Source organism: Neoarius graeffei, chromosome 10 (assembly GCF_027579695.1).
Source record: "Neoarius graeffei isolate fNeoGra1 chromosome 10, fNeoGra1.pri, whole genome shotgun sequence".
Lineage (NCBI taxonomy): Eukaryota > Metazoa > Chordata > Actinopteri > Siluriformes > Ariidae > Neoarius > Neoarius graeffei.
This window is the reverse complement of record NC_083578.1, coordinates 63,916,511-63,931,475: the sequence shown is the minus strand read 5'-3', so window position 1 is coordinate 63,931,475 and position 14,965 is coordinate 63,916,511. Positions and strand designations below refer to the sequence as shown.

At 38.4% G+C, this 14,965-nt stretch overlaps 2 long non-coding RNA genes across 2 annotated transcripts; both read left to right on the top strand.

Moving 5' to 3' along the window:
* Positions 1 to 1,097: 1,097 nt before the first annotated feature.
* Positions 1,098 to 4,864, top strand: LOC132892572 (uncharacterized). Its single transcript, XR_009655460.1, has 3 exons — positions 1,098 to 1,152; positions 4,190 to 4,285; positions 4,794 to 4,864. It is a non-coding gene; the product is annotated as an uncharacterized LOC132892572 (long non-coding RNA).
* A 372-nt stretch (positions 4,865 to 5,236) lies between these two features.
* LOC132892571 (uncharacterized) lies at positions 5,237 to 5,842 on the top strand. Its single transcript, XR_009655459.1, has 3 exons — positions 5,237 to 5,317; positions 5,457 to 5,515; positions 5,707 to 5,842. It is a non-coding gene; the product is annotated as an uncharacterized LOC132892571 (long non-coding RNA).
* The last annotated feature ends 9,123 nt before the right edge of the window (positions 5,843 to 14,965 follow it).

The following is a 14,965-nucleotide window of genomic DNA, read 5'->3' as shown; positions in this document are numbered from 1 at the left end:
AGCTAGCAACCCAGAGCTAATCCTTTTGTTTTAGGCCACAGGCCACACACACACACACACACACACACACACACACACACACACACACACTCCCATGTACACACATACCTCACTGTTTGCCGAAGATTTCAGCTGCTATTATTCATTTTTTTTCTTTGTTATAATAAATTCAATTAATTGTTAAACTGTATCTGTGTTACTTCCATATTTTCGAAATCACCCAATCTCAAAGAATTCCAAGTGTATATGAACGCCATTGGTTGTAGTATTTAGGTAATACGGTAAGTGAGCCATTATTGTTGCATTGGTAGCAGTCATAACAATTTGGAATATACCATAATTTAGCTGTTTGGTAATTTATTATTAAGCACCAAAATTAATGGTATTATTAATGAGACTGATTTAATGAGATTGATCTAATGATTTAATGAGACTGATTTAATGAGATTGATCACTTAAGACCAATTGCACATACATATACCCTACAACGGTGATCAAATATTTTGCATGATGTTTTATTATGGTTATGACTATTCTGTGAGCGCACCAATCCTTAGGTATATAAAGTTACAACTTAAAATACAATTAGTGATAACTGTAGACTTTTCAGTGGACTACAACCTTTTTAAGGGAATGCGATGTAGTCAACCATTTATCATGTCCCAGATCAAGCTGCCATTTTTCCACAAATTTGCAGAATTTTTGCCAAATTCTGAATATTCACATCAAAGATTTAGTTTTATCTGCATTATTTTTTTCATAATTTTATTTCAAATTAAAACCATCACCATTCAAAACCGTATAGTTTATTGACTGTGTATATTTAGTGGGGTACCCCCACAGTACCCAGTTTCTGAGACAGACCCATATATGCACATGCAACAACTTTTTATTTTTTCTATTTTATAGGCTCATCAAATATAAAGTAATTGTGCATTAATATTTGCAAAAAGAATATAGCTTGCTGCAGTATGTGTCTACTTTAAAAATCAATAGAACATGTAATTTGGCCAGGGTGCCAAGACTTTTGCAATTGTATGCTGAACTTTAATCGTACTTAAGTTCTTATAGCTCTGTTATATATTTTGAATTACTTTAGATCATACCATCTCTAATTTCTTCACAACAGCTGCTCCACCGGAAACTTTTTGGGTATGTAGACAATTATTTCATTTATTTAAATTAGACAAACAGGTGTGTGTGTGTGAGAGAGAGAGAGAGAGAATTTCAAGTATTATACAACATGGAAATAGGCTTTGGAATGTGATTTTAGCAGGGTGAGTCAGTCATCTAGTGAGATAGCCAGGAGTCTGAAGGCTTTAATTGTCATTTGGGAAGCTAATGTAGTGGGATGAATTGTCACAGCAGCACCCACGTTAGCTTTGGTAGAAAGAAATCTACAATGGAATGTAAATATAAACTGTCACTGCATGAACTCCAAAAATCATCCTTTGTTAAGTCAAGAATTACAAGTCACATTATAACATTTACAGTATCTCCATTCAAGATCTCCAGTCTTGAAATCAAGCACACCCATTCCCAATCCCAAGCAAAGTGTTACAGATATCACCATAAAATGGTATCTCATGCACTATACAGGCATGTTCTGCCTTTCAAGAGAATACCTAATTTCATAGAGGCAGCGACACATCCAATAAAATAAATTTTGATTGGTAGAATTTGCACCAGTAGTCTGAGGGAAATTTGAAAGAAAAAAAAAAGTACCCTGGCTATCTCCTCAGTATGTGGCATCAGTGCATTACAGCACATTTCACTGTGCGACTGAATCAGTGTTTAAATGGAATTATATTTTAATATTTATTTGATATCTAATATAATAATGCTCAGTTCTGTTTACTGAAAAGCCATTTTATTTAATACACATTTAAAGAGAGGTTTTGATGGGAGAATTGAGTGCACCTTAAATGTAGACAAATGCTGCAATATATTGAGTTTGTGTTTTGGACAAAAGGAGTCAACAATCTAGTGCCTCCCAGGCCAATGTACCAAAAATGTTTCTAGCTGCAGGTAGGATAAAGTGTGTGGGTTTTTTTTTCTCGTTTATTTCAGTGTTTCTGTTGATACTGAAATTCAGTGGTGAAATGGGCAGAGCAGATTTATTTGTTATGTTTGACAATTAAAATTTTAAAGCAATAGCACCAACAAACCAATCCTAAACAGTTACAGTGGTGCTTGAAAGTTTGTAAACCCTTTAGAATTTTCTATATTTCTGCATAAATATGAGCTAAAACATCATCAGATTTTCACACAAGTCCTAAAAGTCAATAAAGAGAACCCAGTTAAACAAAAGAGACAAAAATATTATACTTGGCCATTCATTTATTGAGGAAAATGATGGCAAAAGTATGTGAACCTTTGCTTTCAGTATCTGGTGTGACCTTCTTGTGCAGCAATAACTGCAACTAAACATTTCCAGTAACTGTTGATCAGTCCTGCACACTGGCTTGGAGGAATTTTAGCCCATTCCTCCGTACAGAAAAGCTTCAACTCTGGGATGTTGGTGGGTTTCCTCACATGAACTGCTCGCTTCAGGTCCTTCCACAACATTTCGATTGGATTAAGGTCAGGACTTTGACTTGGCCATTCCAAAACATTAACTTTATTCTTCTTTAACCATTCTTTGGTAGAAGAACTTGTGTCTTTAGGGCCGTTGTCTTGCTGCATGACCCACCTTCTCTTGAGATTCAGTTCATGGATGGACGTCCTGACATTTTCCTTTAGAATTCACTGGAATAATTCAGAATTCATTGTTCCATCAATGATGGCAAGCCGTCCTGGCCCAGATGCAGCAAAACAGGCCCAAATCATGATACTACCACCACCATGTTTCACAGATGGGATAAGGTTCTTATGCTGGAATGCAGTGTTTTCGTTTCTCCAAACATAACGCTTCTCATTTAAACCAAAAAGTTCTATTTTGGTCTCATCCGTCCACAAAACATTTTTCCAATAGCCTTCTGGCTTGTCCACATGATCTTTAGCAAACTGCAGAGTGATCTTTGTTGGTCGACCACTCCTGGGGAGGGTAACAATGGTCTTGAATTTCCTCCATTTGTACACAATCTGTCTGTGGATTGGTGGAGTCCAAACTCTTTAGAGATGGTTTTGTAACCTTTTCCAGCCTGATGAGCATCAACAATGCTTTTTCTGAGGTCCTCAGAAATCTCCTTTGTTCGTGCTATGATACACTTCCACAAACATGTGTTGTGAAGATCAGACTTTGATAGATCCCTGTTCTTTAAATAAAACAGGGTGCCCACTCACACCTGATTGTCATCCCATTGATTGAAAACACCTGACTCTAATTTCACCTTCAATTTAGCTGCTAATCCTAGAGGTTCACATACTTTTGCCACTCACAGGTATGTAATATTGGATCATTTTGCTCAATAAATAAATGGCTAAGTATAATATTTTTGTCTCATTTGTTTAACTAGGTTCTCTTTATCTACTTTTAGGACTTGTGTGAAAATCTGATGTTGTTTTAGGTCATTTTTATGCAGAAATATACAAAATTCTAAAGGGTTCACAAACTTTAAAGCACCACTGTATTTATTTTGATCATTTCAGCATGCTGACATTATTGTGTCATTAACGTGTCATTAGTATTTACATAGTACATTGATTTGCTCTTTTTGATTGGGTGTCCCAATTTAAGAAATTAATCAAAAAGTTATTATTCATCTCATCTCATTATCTCTAGCCGCTTTATCCTGTTCTACAGGGTCGCAGGCAAGCTGGAGCCTATCCCAGCTGACTACGGGCGAAAGGCGGGGTACACCCTGGACAAGTCACCAGGTCATCACAGGGCTGACACATAGACACTGACAACCATTCACACTCACATTCACACCTACGGTCAATTTAGAGTCACCAGTTAACCTAACCTGCATGTCTTTGGACTGTGGGGGAAACCGGAGCACCCGGAGGAAACCCACGCGGACACAGGGAGAACATGCAAACTCCACACAGAAAGGCCCTCGCCGGCCACGGGGCTCGAACCCAGACCTTCTTGCTGTGAGGCGACAGCGCTAATCACTACACCACCGTGCCGCCTATTATTATTTATTTATTTGTTTTAATTAACAATGTTTATATTTATGTGCATTTACACATCTTTTTCTTGGTTGATAGTCTCTCTCTCTCTCTGTTTATGTGTGTGTCTTAGCTTGAATCATCTCTAACTCTACATTGGCTCAGCTATCTTTCTCTTGCTGAGTGTGCTCCTTTCTTAGCGAGAGCCCGTGAATGTGCTTGGACGAAGGTAAAATCTATTCATTACAATTTAATTATTGTACAATATATCTCATCTCATTATCTCTAGTCGCTTTATCCTGTTCTACAGGGTCGCAGGCAAGCTGGAGCCTATCCCAGCTGACTATGGGCGAAAGGCGGGGTACACCCTGGACAAGTCGCCAGGTCATCACAGGGCCGACACATAGACACAGACAACCATTCACACTCACATTCACACCTACAGTCAATTTAGAGTCACCAGTTAACCTAACCTGCATGTCTTTGGACTGTGGGGGAAACCGGAGCACCCGGAGGAAACCCACGCAGACACGGGGAGAACATGCAAACTCCGCACAGAAGGCCCTCGTTGGCCACGGGGCTCGAACCCGGACCTTCTTGCTGTGAGGCGACAGCGCTAACCACTACACCACTGTGCCACCTATTGTATAATATATTAATTATAAAAATACATTAAAGTTACATTACATGCAAAATTAATCTTACATATAATTTTATCTATCTATCTTATTTTACAGGTGACATCATTTCTGTCCTTGCTGTTTTCAGTGGCTGCTTTCATCCTCTTAATGATAGACACCAATCAAGTAAGAATATGTTTTCAACAATTTATTCCAGCTAGTTCTAGCTTATTTCTGGATCAGCCTCATTTATACCCAATGTCCTTAATCTGCCACATCAACTATAAATAATGTATAATCATAGTTCTAATTTTGGGTAATACACAGAGGTTAACAATATTAACAATATATAACAGATGCACTGAATAGAGAAACACAAAACAAGAAATAATTACCTATAGTTAGCTTATCAGATGTCAAGGATTAAGTGTTCATTTATGTTTAGCCAGAATAACGTCCAGCAACATTCATGCTGAAAATTAAATCCTATGGTCTTTCCATCTGTGTGTGTATTTGTCTGTGTGTGTTCATGACTCTGTACACATATAGGTTGAGGGCAAAATTCTGGCAGGAGTGGCAGCTAGCCTGAACTTGGTACAAACGATTTTAATATTCTTTTTCTCTGGACCGAGCCATGAATTGTGAGTGTTTTCTTAAAGTGTTAGTTTATGCACACTGTAAAAATTAAATGGTTGAGCAATAACAATTGATCTTACTCCTTCTGTACATTTATCTTTGATCCAAGAACAAAAGAGAGATATTTTTCATTGCAAATTTCAGAAAGAAGATTTCCTGCTGGGTACTCAAAGTGGTTGCATTCATAAACTTTTGTTTTACAAGTAAGAATATATTATTTCCTTTGTCTTCCAGAAATTCATAGCCAGCACAATTATCATACATACTGTACCGTATATATCTTGTATGAATATGTATTTTAGTTTTTAACCATATATTTTTACCACATTCAAGAGAATGTTATCTTCTGACCTTCCTGGTATTCTTACATCTCTGCTTTTCTTACTTTTTACAGTTGCTGCAGTATATGTTGGTCTTGGGGAGCATTGCACCAAAACCCCTTGCATCTGGCCCTCCATATTGATGGGAATTTATTTAGTATGCCAACTGCTGTCATGTCCATTTTTTTTGTATGTGGAACTAAACCAAAAGAACGAACAACAAACTGAATCAAGCAAACAGAATTGCAGGGTAAGATTAACATTTTTCTTTCCATTCCAAAATATTTAATTATGCTTAAGCTACATACAATATAACCTTGTGCTCTCCTGTGTGGAGCATGATAATCTATGAACTTGTGCTTTTATGGTTTGTTGGATAGCAAGCATGAATCATTTAATTAACTCTACTTTATCATATTAGCACTCATTTCTGTTCTCTGAACCTTCCTTTTAAAAATCAGAATCTTGAAAGGCTGCCATGAAATAAAGCATTTTTATGGTGTTCTTTTTTCTTTGATATAGATATCTTGCTGGTGTACATGTTTGGCCATTTTTAGTGGGATGAATATAGCATTTACAATAGCACTTGTATCAGGAATATTTTTGTGCCGTTGTATGGTTGACAACTGAAGAGACAAAGGCCATGAAGACTTCATCAGAGGAAAAAACATGGAAGGTTTCAGATTGACCAAGTCAATCACAAGTTCTTAACCCAAGACCTTACCCCATGACCTAAATCCATGCAAAAACTGAATCAACCTGCTGACCCACTGACATCAGAAAAATGAATGAAGACTGCAACAGCTTGGTGATGTCAGTGGGTTGCCAGCTTGATGGAGTTATTGCAAGGAGTGGATATGCAACCAAATATTAAGTGTGATTACCTTGCCCGGGACAGAGTCTACCAGGGGGAGAGGTATTGTTTTCGGTGGGGTTTGTTTGTTTGTTAGTAACATTACAGGAAAATGGCTATACCAATCTTCATGAAACTTTCAGGATAGATGGGCATTGGTCTCAAATAGAACCTCCAATATTTTGAGGGTCATCCAGTCAAGGTCAACCTTTCGGTCAAAATAACATTTTCCATACATAAAGCTGAAATTCTGATCTCTCGTTTCACATTCAACTTTTGATCTCAAACCAAGTGTATTCAGTGTACAAAAAAAACAAATTAATTGGTCTTGCTGTTCCAATACTTTCAGAGGGTACTGTGTATGACCTACAGTGCCTTGAAAAAGTATTCATACCCCTTGAACTTTTTCACATTTTTCCACCTTACAACCACGAACTTAAAAGTTTTTTATTGAGATTTTATGTGATAGACCAACATAGAGTAGCACATAATTGTGAAGTGAAACGAAAATGATAAATGGTCATTCAAAATTTTAAACAAATAAAAATCTGAAAAATGTGGTGCGCATTAGTATTCAGCCCCCTGTCCTCTGATACCTCTAAATACAATCCAGTGCAATCAATTGCCTTCAGAAGTCATCTAATTAGTTAATAGAGTCCTACTGTGTGTAATTTATTCTTAGCATAAATACATTTGTTCTCTGAAGGCCTCAGTGGTTTGTTAGAGAACACTGAAGAACAAACAGCATCATGAAGATCAAAGAACTCACCAGACAGGTCAGGGATAAAGTTCTGGAGAAGTTTAAAGCAGGGTTAGGTTATAAAAAAATATCCCAAGCTCTGAACATCTCAAGAAGCACTGTTCAATCCATCATTCAAAAATGGAAAAAGTATGGCACAACTGCAAACCTACCAAGACATGGCCGTCCACCTAAACTGACAGAGCAAGCAAGGAGAGCACTGGTCAGAGAAGCAGCCAAGAGGCCCATGATCACTCTGGAGGAGCTGCAGAAATCCACAGCTCAGGTGGGAAAATCTGTGCACAGGACAACTACAAGTCGTACACTCCACAAATCTGGTCTTTTTGGAAGAGTGGCAAGAAGAAAGCCATTGTTGAAAGACAGGCATAAGAAGTCCCGTTTGCAGTTTGCCAGAAGCCATGTAGGGGACACAGCAAACATGCGGAAAAAGGTGCTTGAGACCAAAGTTGAACTTTTTGGCCTAAATGCAAAGCGCTATGTGTGGCGGAAAACTAACACTGCTCATCACCCTGCACACACCATCCCCACTGTGAAACATGGGGGTGGCAGCATCATGCTATGGGGATGCTTTTCTTCAGCAGGGACAGCGAAGCTGTTCAGAGTTGATGGGAAGATGGATGGAGCTAAATACAGGGCAATCCTAGAAGAAAACCTGTTGGAGGCTGCAAAAGACTTGAGACTGGGAAGGAGATTCACCTTCCAGCAAGACAGTGACCCTAAACATACAGCCAGAGCTACAATGGAATGGTTTAGATCAAAGAATATTCATGTGTTAGAATGGCCCAGTCAAAGTCCAGACCTAAATCCCATTGAGCATCTGTGGCAAGACTTGAAAATTGCTGTTCACAGACGCTCTCCATCCAATCTGGTTGAGCTTGAGCTATTTTGCAAAGAAGAATGGGCAAAAATTTCAGTGTGTAGATGTGCAAAGCTGGTCGAGACATACCACAAAAGATTTGCAGCTGTAATTGCAGCAAAAGGTGGCTCTACAAAGTATTGACGCAAGGGGGCTGAATACTAATGCACACCACATTTTTCAGATTTTTATTTGTTTAAAATTTTGAAGACCATTTATCATTTTCGTTTCACTTCACAATTATGTGCTACTCTGTGTTGGTCTATCACATAAAATCTCAATAAAAAATTTTAAGTTTGTGGTTGTAAGGTGGAAAAATGTGAAAAAGTTCAAGGGGTATGAATACGTTTTCAAGGCACTATATTTTATCAGCTGTACATCTTTTATCTGTCAGAACTGTTTGTCCAGTAAACTGTTGAGGCTTCAAAAATTATTAATTGTGTAGGTGTCAATAATTTTGCATCAACTGTTTTGCAGTTTCTAAGAGAGAATACAAGTCGAAACAATAATTTTGTTTTGTTTACCTATAACGTCTTTTCTCACCCTAAATAAATATCAGAACTCAACAAAATATGTTCATTTCAGCATTTTTGTCCATTTGTGAATACTTTTGCTTGAAATACTTTCAGATTTGAAAAAGTCTTAGCTCCACCACACTTGGCAAAATCACAGCATGCTATGAAAGGCTTGTTTCTGGCTATATGGCCTTTTTTTAAAAAAAAAAAAAGATGAGAAAACACATCATGCAACCCCAGTTCCATAAAAGTTGGGATGCTGTGTAAGCTGTAAATAAAAACAGAATGCGATAATTTGCAAATCATGGAAACCCTATATTTAACTGAAAATAGTACAAAGACAACATATCAAATGTTAAAACTGAGAAATGTTATTGTTTTTTTTTTTTTAAATATATGCTCATTTTGAATTTGATGTCAGCAACATGTTTCAAAAAGTTGTGACAGGGGCATGTTTACCACTGTGTTGCATCCCCTCTACTTTTAACAACACTTCATAAACATTTGGGAACTGAGGAGACCAATTGCTATAGTTTTGAAAGAGAAATGTTCTTGCCTGATATACAATTTCAGTTGTTCAACAGTTTGGAGTCTCCTTTGTCGTATTTTGTGCCTCATAATGCGCCAAATGTTTTAAGTGGGAGACAGTGCATAATGGTAGGAGCAGGCTTCACTCAATACGTTTTTATTAATTCTGAGAGTGATGGCCTAACATATAGTCAGTTCAAAAGAAAGGAAAGAGGCCGCACTATGTATGTAGATATTTATTCAAATAATAAATATCTGCATGCACAGTGCGACCTCTTTCCCTTTATTTTAAATGGGAGATAGGTCTGGACTGCAGGCAGGCCAGTTTAGCACCTGGACTCTTTTAATATGAAGCTATGCAGTTTTTATCTGTGCAGAAAGCACTTTGGCATTGTCTTGCTGAAAGAAGGAAGGCCTTCCCTGAAAAAGATTTTGTCTGGATGGCAGCATATTGCTCTGAAATGTGTATATATATCATTCAGCATTAATGATGCCTTCCCAGATGTACAAGCTACCCATGTCATGTGCAGTAATGCACCTTCATACCATCACAGATGCTGGCTTTTGAACTGTGCCCTGATAACAATCCGGATGGTCCCTTTCCTCTTTAGCCTGGAGGATGTGGTGTCCATGATTTCTAAAATATTATTTCTAAACAATAACTTTTCTCAGTTTCAACATTTGATATGTTGTCTTTGTATTATTTTCAATGAAATATAGGGTTTCCTTGATTTGCAAATCTTCACATCCTGTTTTTATTAATGTTTTACACAGTGTCCCAACTTTTTTGGAACTGGGGTTGTATTTTGAAAATTGTTTTTCTCTAAATCATTTTCTATTCTATATTAATAACCAAAAATATTCTTTATTTTATTCTGGACCACCAGGAAGATTTCCTTCTAAGCTAGTTGTGTTTTTCCTTATTTGCTTGTTTCCCTGCTGAGTACCAATAGGAAAATCTTTATTTCATGGCCATGACCCCCATATAGGTAGCCTATAAAAAGTTCCCTCTACATCAAATTTCTTTTAAATTTACATTCTCTGTTGGGGACTGAGTGGACAGGCACCCTCTTCTTCCGCAGCTATGCCTTTGTAACATGTGTAGAATGTGGTTTTGCATTGTCTTGTTGAAATATCCCTGGAAGAGATGTCATCTTGAAGGCAACACATGTTACTCCAAAGTCTCATTGTACTTTTCTGCATTAATGCTGCCATCACAGAAGTGTAAGCTAGCTTTGCCAAGGGCACTGACACAACCCCATACCTTTACAGACCCTTGCATTCGAGGAGTTAAAGAAATTCAAATGGACTTGAATTTAAGTGTGAATACATTTTACTGAATTATTTTTTTTCGTTCTGAGCTCAAGTTCATCTTTATATGAAAACACCACAAGTTAAAACTTAAACGTCATTTACTTTTATGGATAGTGTATTTATTCTAGTCTAGTTACACATTCCCCTTTTCTTAGGAAGGCATATAAAACAAAAGGAAGTCTAAACAAATGTAACAGCAAACACTCCTGACATCTACTAAAGAAGTGGCCTTAAGTTACATTTGAGAAAGGCTTTACTTTGGAAGACTCTTATCAACAAAGCGTGATAATATTTTATTGATCCTGACCAAATTACACAGGGCTCTATATTCCGCCATGTGGACACATGATAACTACAGTTCACTGTATAGTCTCAGCAAATATACAGTAGTGCAATTCACATAACTTGGACACACAATATGTTTGTCAGGTGACTTTTATTGGATGTGACTATATTCCCAGTTCCCATTCCTCTCATGTGTTATTTCTCTCAGCAGTTGGAATGGTGTATGTACAACCCCACATCAGAAAATGTTGGGACGGTATGTTGAAATTAAAACTGAAAACAAATGACCTGTAAATAATCTTTGGTCTGTATTGCACTCAAAACAATACAACAGCACATTATTTGGCGTTTTACCTCATGAATTTTATTATTTATTTTTTTCCCAAATAAACTCTTAAGTAGTGCAACAGTCCGGGGTTGTTGTCGTCATTTTTCGTTTCAAAATTCACCACACATTCTCTATTGGGGACAGAGGGGATAGGCACCCTCTTCTTCCACAGCCATGCCTTTGTGTGCAGAATGTGGTTTTGCATTGTTGCATTTACACACCATCCCAACTTTTTCTGATTTATGGTTGTATGTTTTGTAATAATTATCACACTAGATACTTTTATTGTGCAGGATATAGGCATTTTTTTCCTCCAAATATTGCCAACTTTACAGTTAATTATATTGTGATCCCTCCTCTGTCCCCTGTAATGTCTCACAAGGTTTGAGAGGATTTTGAAGGAGACTTAGAATGAATCTTTATTCCATGCAGAACATTTTAAACTCCTTTATAGGTTTGTTCATCTGGGATTTTCCCTGCAGACCAGTTTTACAGCAGATTTTACATCTGAAAACCGCAATGATTTTGTATTTCTTTAACTATTTGCATTGATTTGAAAGAATGATTGCTTAACATTTTATTGAAAGTGGCCAAGACACCTTCGTGGCCTAACCTGAACTTCCTGGCACCAGCAACTAGTTTTTGGGGTGAAATATGTTAGAACTCATGATAGCATCAGTCATCACAAGAGCCCCTGAACTGCCAACCACAAAAAAATCCCCAAGACTTCCCTCATCTACCACCATATTATACACCGAGATATCAGGTGCTTCATCTTGTATGTTAATTCTCCAAACATACTGAGAATGTTAATGACAAAAATGTTTAATTTGACATATATGAATAATTTTGGCGCATTTTTTTTCTGAATCATTGTGTGTACAGGGCATGGCCTTGGATAAAACGTGCACGTGCATCTTAAAATCTGCGAGTATTGTACTACTGCATAATTCCAATGTTACTCTGTTAAAAGGTCTGTAAAATATCTTAAATCATAAATCAGTGAATATTTTGTCACTTGTTGTAATGCTGTATCTCTCAATTGAGTTATTCTCTGTTTGATATATCAGCCATAACATTGAAACGACTGATAAGTAACATGAATAACATTGATTATCTTGTTATAATGACACCTGACAAATTGATGTGTTGGATAAATTGGCAAGCTTAAGGATCCAAGTGACTTTGACAAGGGCCAAATTGTTATGGCTAGACAACTGGATCAGAGTTTCTTCAAAACAGCAGGTCTTGTGGGGTGTCCCTGGTATACAGTAGTTAGTACCTGCCAAAAGTGGTCCAAGGAATGACAACTGGTGAATTGGTGATAGGGTCATTTGTGCTCAAGACCTGTTTGGTCTGATCCCACAGAAGAGGAACTGTAGCACAAATTGCTGAAATCATTAATGCTAGCTCTGATAGAAGGTTGTAAGAACACACACTGCACTGTAGCTTGCTGCAACCAGTTTCGGCAAACCAGTCAGAATGACAATGCTGACCCCTTTCCACCACTGAAAGCACGTACGATGGGCACGTGAACAGCAGAATCAGACTTGCCTGATCTGATTAATCATATTTTCTTATACAACCCTGTTCCCAAAAAAATTGGGACACTGTGTAAAATATAAATAAAAACAGAATGCCAGCAACATGTTTAAAAAAAAGTTGGGACAGGGGCATGTTTACAACTGTGCTGCATCACCTCTACGGTGGTGTAGTGGTTAGCACTGTCGCCTCACAGCAAGAAGGTCCTGGGTTCAAGCCCAGTGGCCGGCGAGGGCCTTTCTGTGTGGAGTTTGCATGTTCTCCCCGTGTCTGCGTGGGTTTCCCCCGGGTGCTCCGGTTTCCCCCACAGTCCAAAGACATGCAGGGTAGGTTAACTGGTGACTCTAAATTGACCGTAGGTGTGAATGGTTGTTTGTCTCTGTGTCAGCCCTGCGATGACCTAGCAACTTGTCCAGGGTGTACCCCGCCTCTCACCCATAGTCAGCTGGGATAGGCTCCACCTTGCCTGTTACCCTGTAGAACAGGATAAGCGGCTACAGATAACAGATGGATGAAAGTTATCAGGAATATAGAAACAGCAGGAAGTATTGAGAACCTTGCATATGCCTCCTCTTAGCATACAATTGTCAAGAGAAACCAACCCACTTGGTTCCTTTTCTACTCTGACAATGTTAAATCGCCATCTAGTGTTGATTGGATGACATCACATGACCAGTGAAAGGGGTGAACTCAGGAAAAAAAAGGGATGAATAATTTCACCTGTATGACAGGAGGATATCAATGCACAACAGCAAAGGCTAGTTGGTGACATGTGCAAGTATCAATATTGAGATGCTACATGCACTATCATGCAGGAATAGGTATGCATGGTATAGGAGTTTGGTTTGATTGTCAAGAAAGCCAATCCAAAATTTACTACATGTGAAAAGGTGAGTTGAAAGGAGGTCCCCTAGGGACTTTTTGATTGCTGTATTGCCCCTGTCTTTTTGGGTGAGATGAGAGGAATTGGGGATGCTAGAGGACCCCTTTTCAGACGGCTGGCATGGATCCACTATGGCTGGGAATCAGTGAGGACAGCTGTTCTCGTCACCGCAAGCACGGTGCATGACAGACCATATGTAGCCCCTCCAACTTTCCTAGGACTTAGACTGCGCACTCGTACTCAATCACCTGGAAGAAATGTGCAAGTAGGCTTTTCTGTGGGCAGAGGAAGAGACAGAGACCTCACCATGTATAACTAATTTTTCAATCAAAGTTTGAGTATAATCGCTGACAATCACGTCCAGAACACCTGTAAATGAAACACCAGGGTTACCTTTGGTCCAAGGGGTTGGAAATGGCCGGTCCATTATTACCTCAAAAGGAGACAATTTGGATCTTGAATTGGGAAACATTCTAATTTCACAAAGGACAGATGGTAGAAAGTCAACCCAATTTTTACAAGTCTTCATCATAGCCTTTGTCAATCGATCCTCAATTGTCCTGTTCATTCTTTCCACCATACCTGAGCTCTGTGGGTGATAAGGAATGTGACAAGTCCAGTCAATACTCAAGTACCAACATAGTTTCTGCATCACCTTTGACACAAACGGCATGCCATTATCACCATCAATTGAAAGAGGAATGCCATATCTAACCATGATTTCTTCTGCTAGGCTCTTACCCATGGTATTAGCATTTTCCTTTGTGCATGGAAAGGCTTCAACCCATTTAGAAAACTTGTCCATAATCACAAGTAAATTTCATGTTTCTGTCTGGTTGCATGAGTCAAATCAATTTGCAAACATTGAAAAGGGCCACTAGCAGCAGAGCATCATACTTGGCTCTTTTACCTTGAACATTTGCCCTGGCACAAATCAGATAGGAGCCCAACATCAGTTTTGTGGACATCAACAATGCAAAGTTGCTTGATGATCTGTTTAGTTACCCCTTTTGTGCAGCATACGAAATACCTTGATAACATCGCACAAGGAAAGGAAGTAGAGTGATGCGTCCGTCCAAGGGTCTGGTGATGCTGTCAGGTCCAGGAGAGCATGACTGAAAACACCAGAATGACAGGTTGGCCTGAGTAGCCTGGGCCTGTAAGAAAGCTATGTCTAAGTGGTCATGAGACAAAGAAAAATGAGAAAACATCAAGTAAATAGGTGATTCAGAAACATATGGGCAAGGTTTGCCCTCTTTGGCCGCCCACTTAGTAACTTGGTCTGCTAAGTGGTTCCCACTGGCCTCAGTTAACACATCCCTCTACTGAAAAATGCCTGTTTACTCAAATTCCTATAACAGAACTTATACTAGTCTTAGGGCAGTTCTTAGGACAATACTAAATGTTTATGTAAAATGTATTTTTAAATTAAGGTTTAAGACTCTATAACTTGTACCCTCATAGAGAGG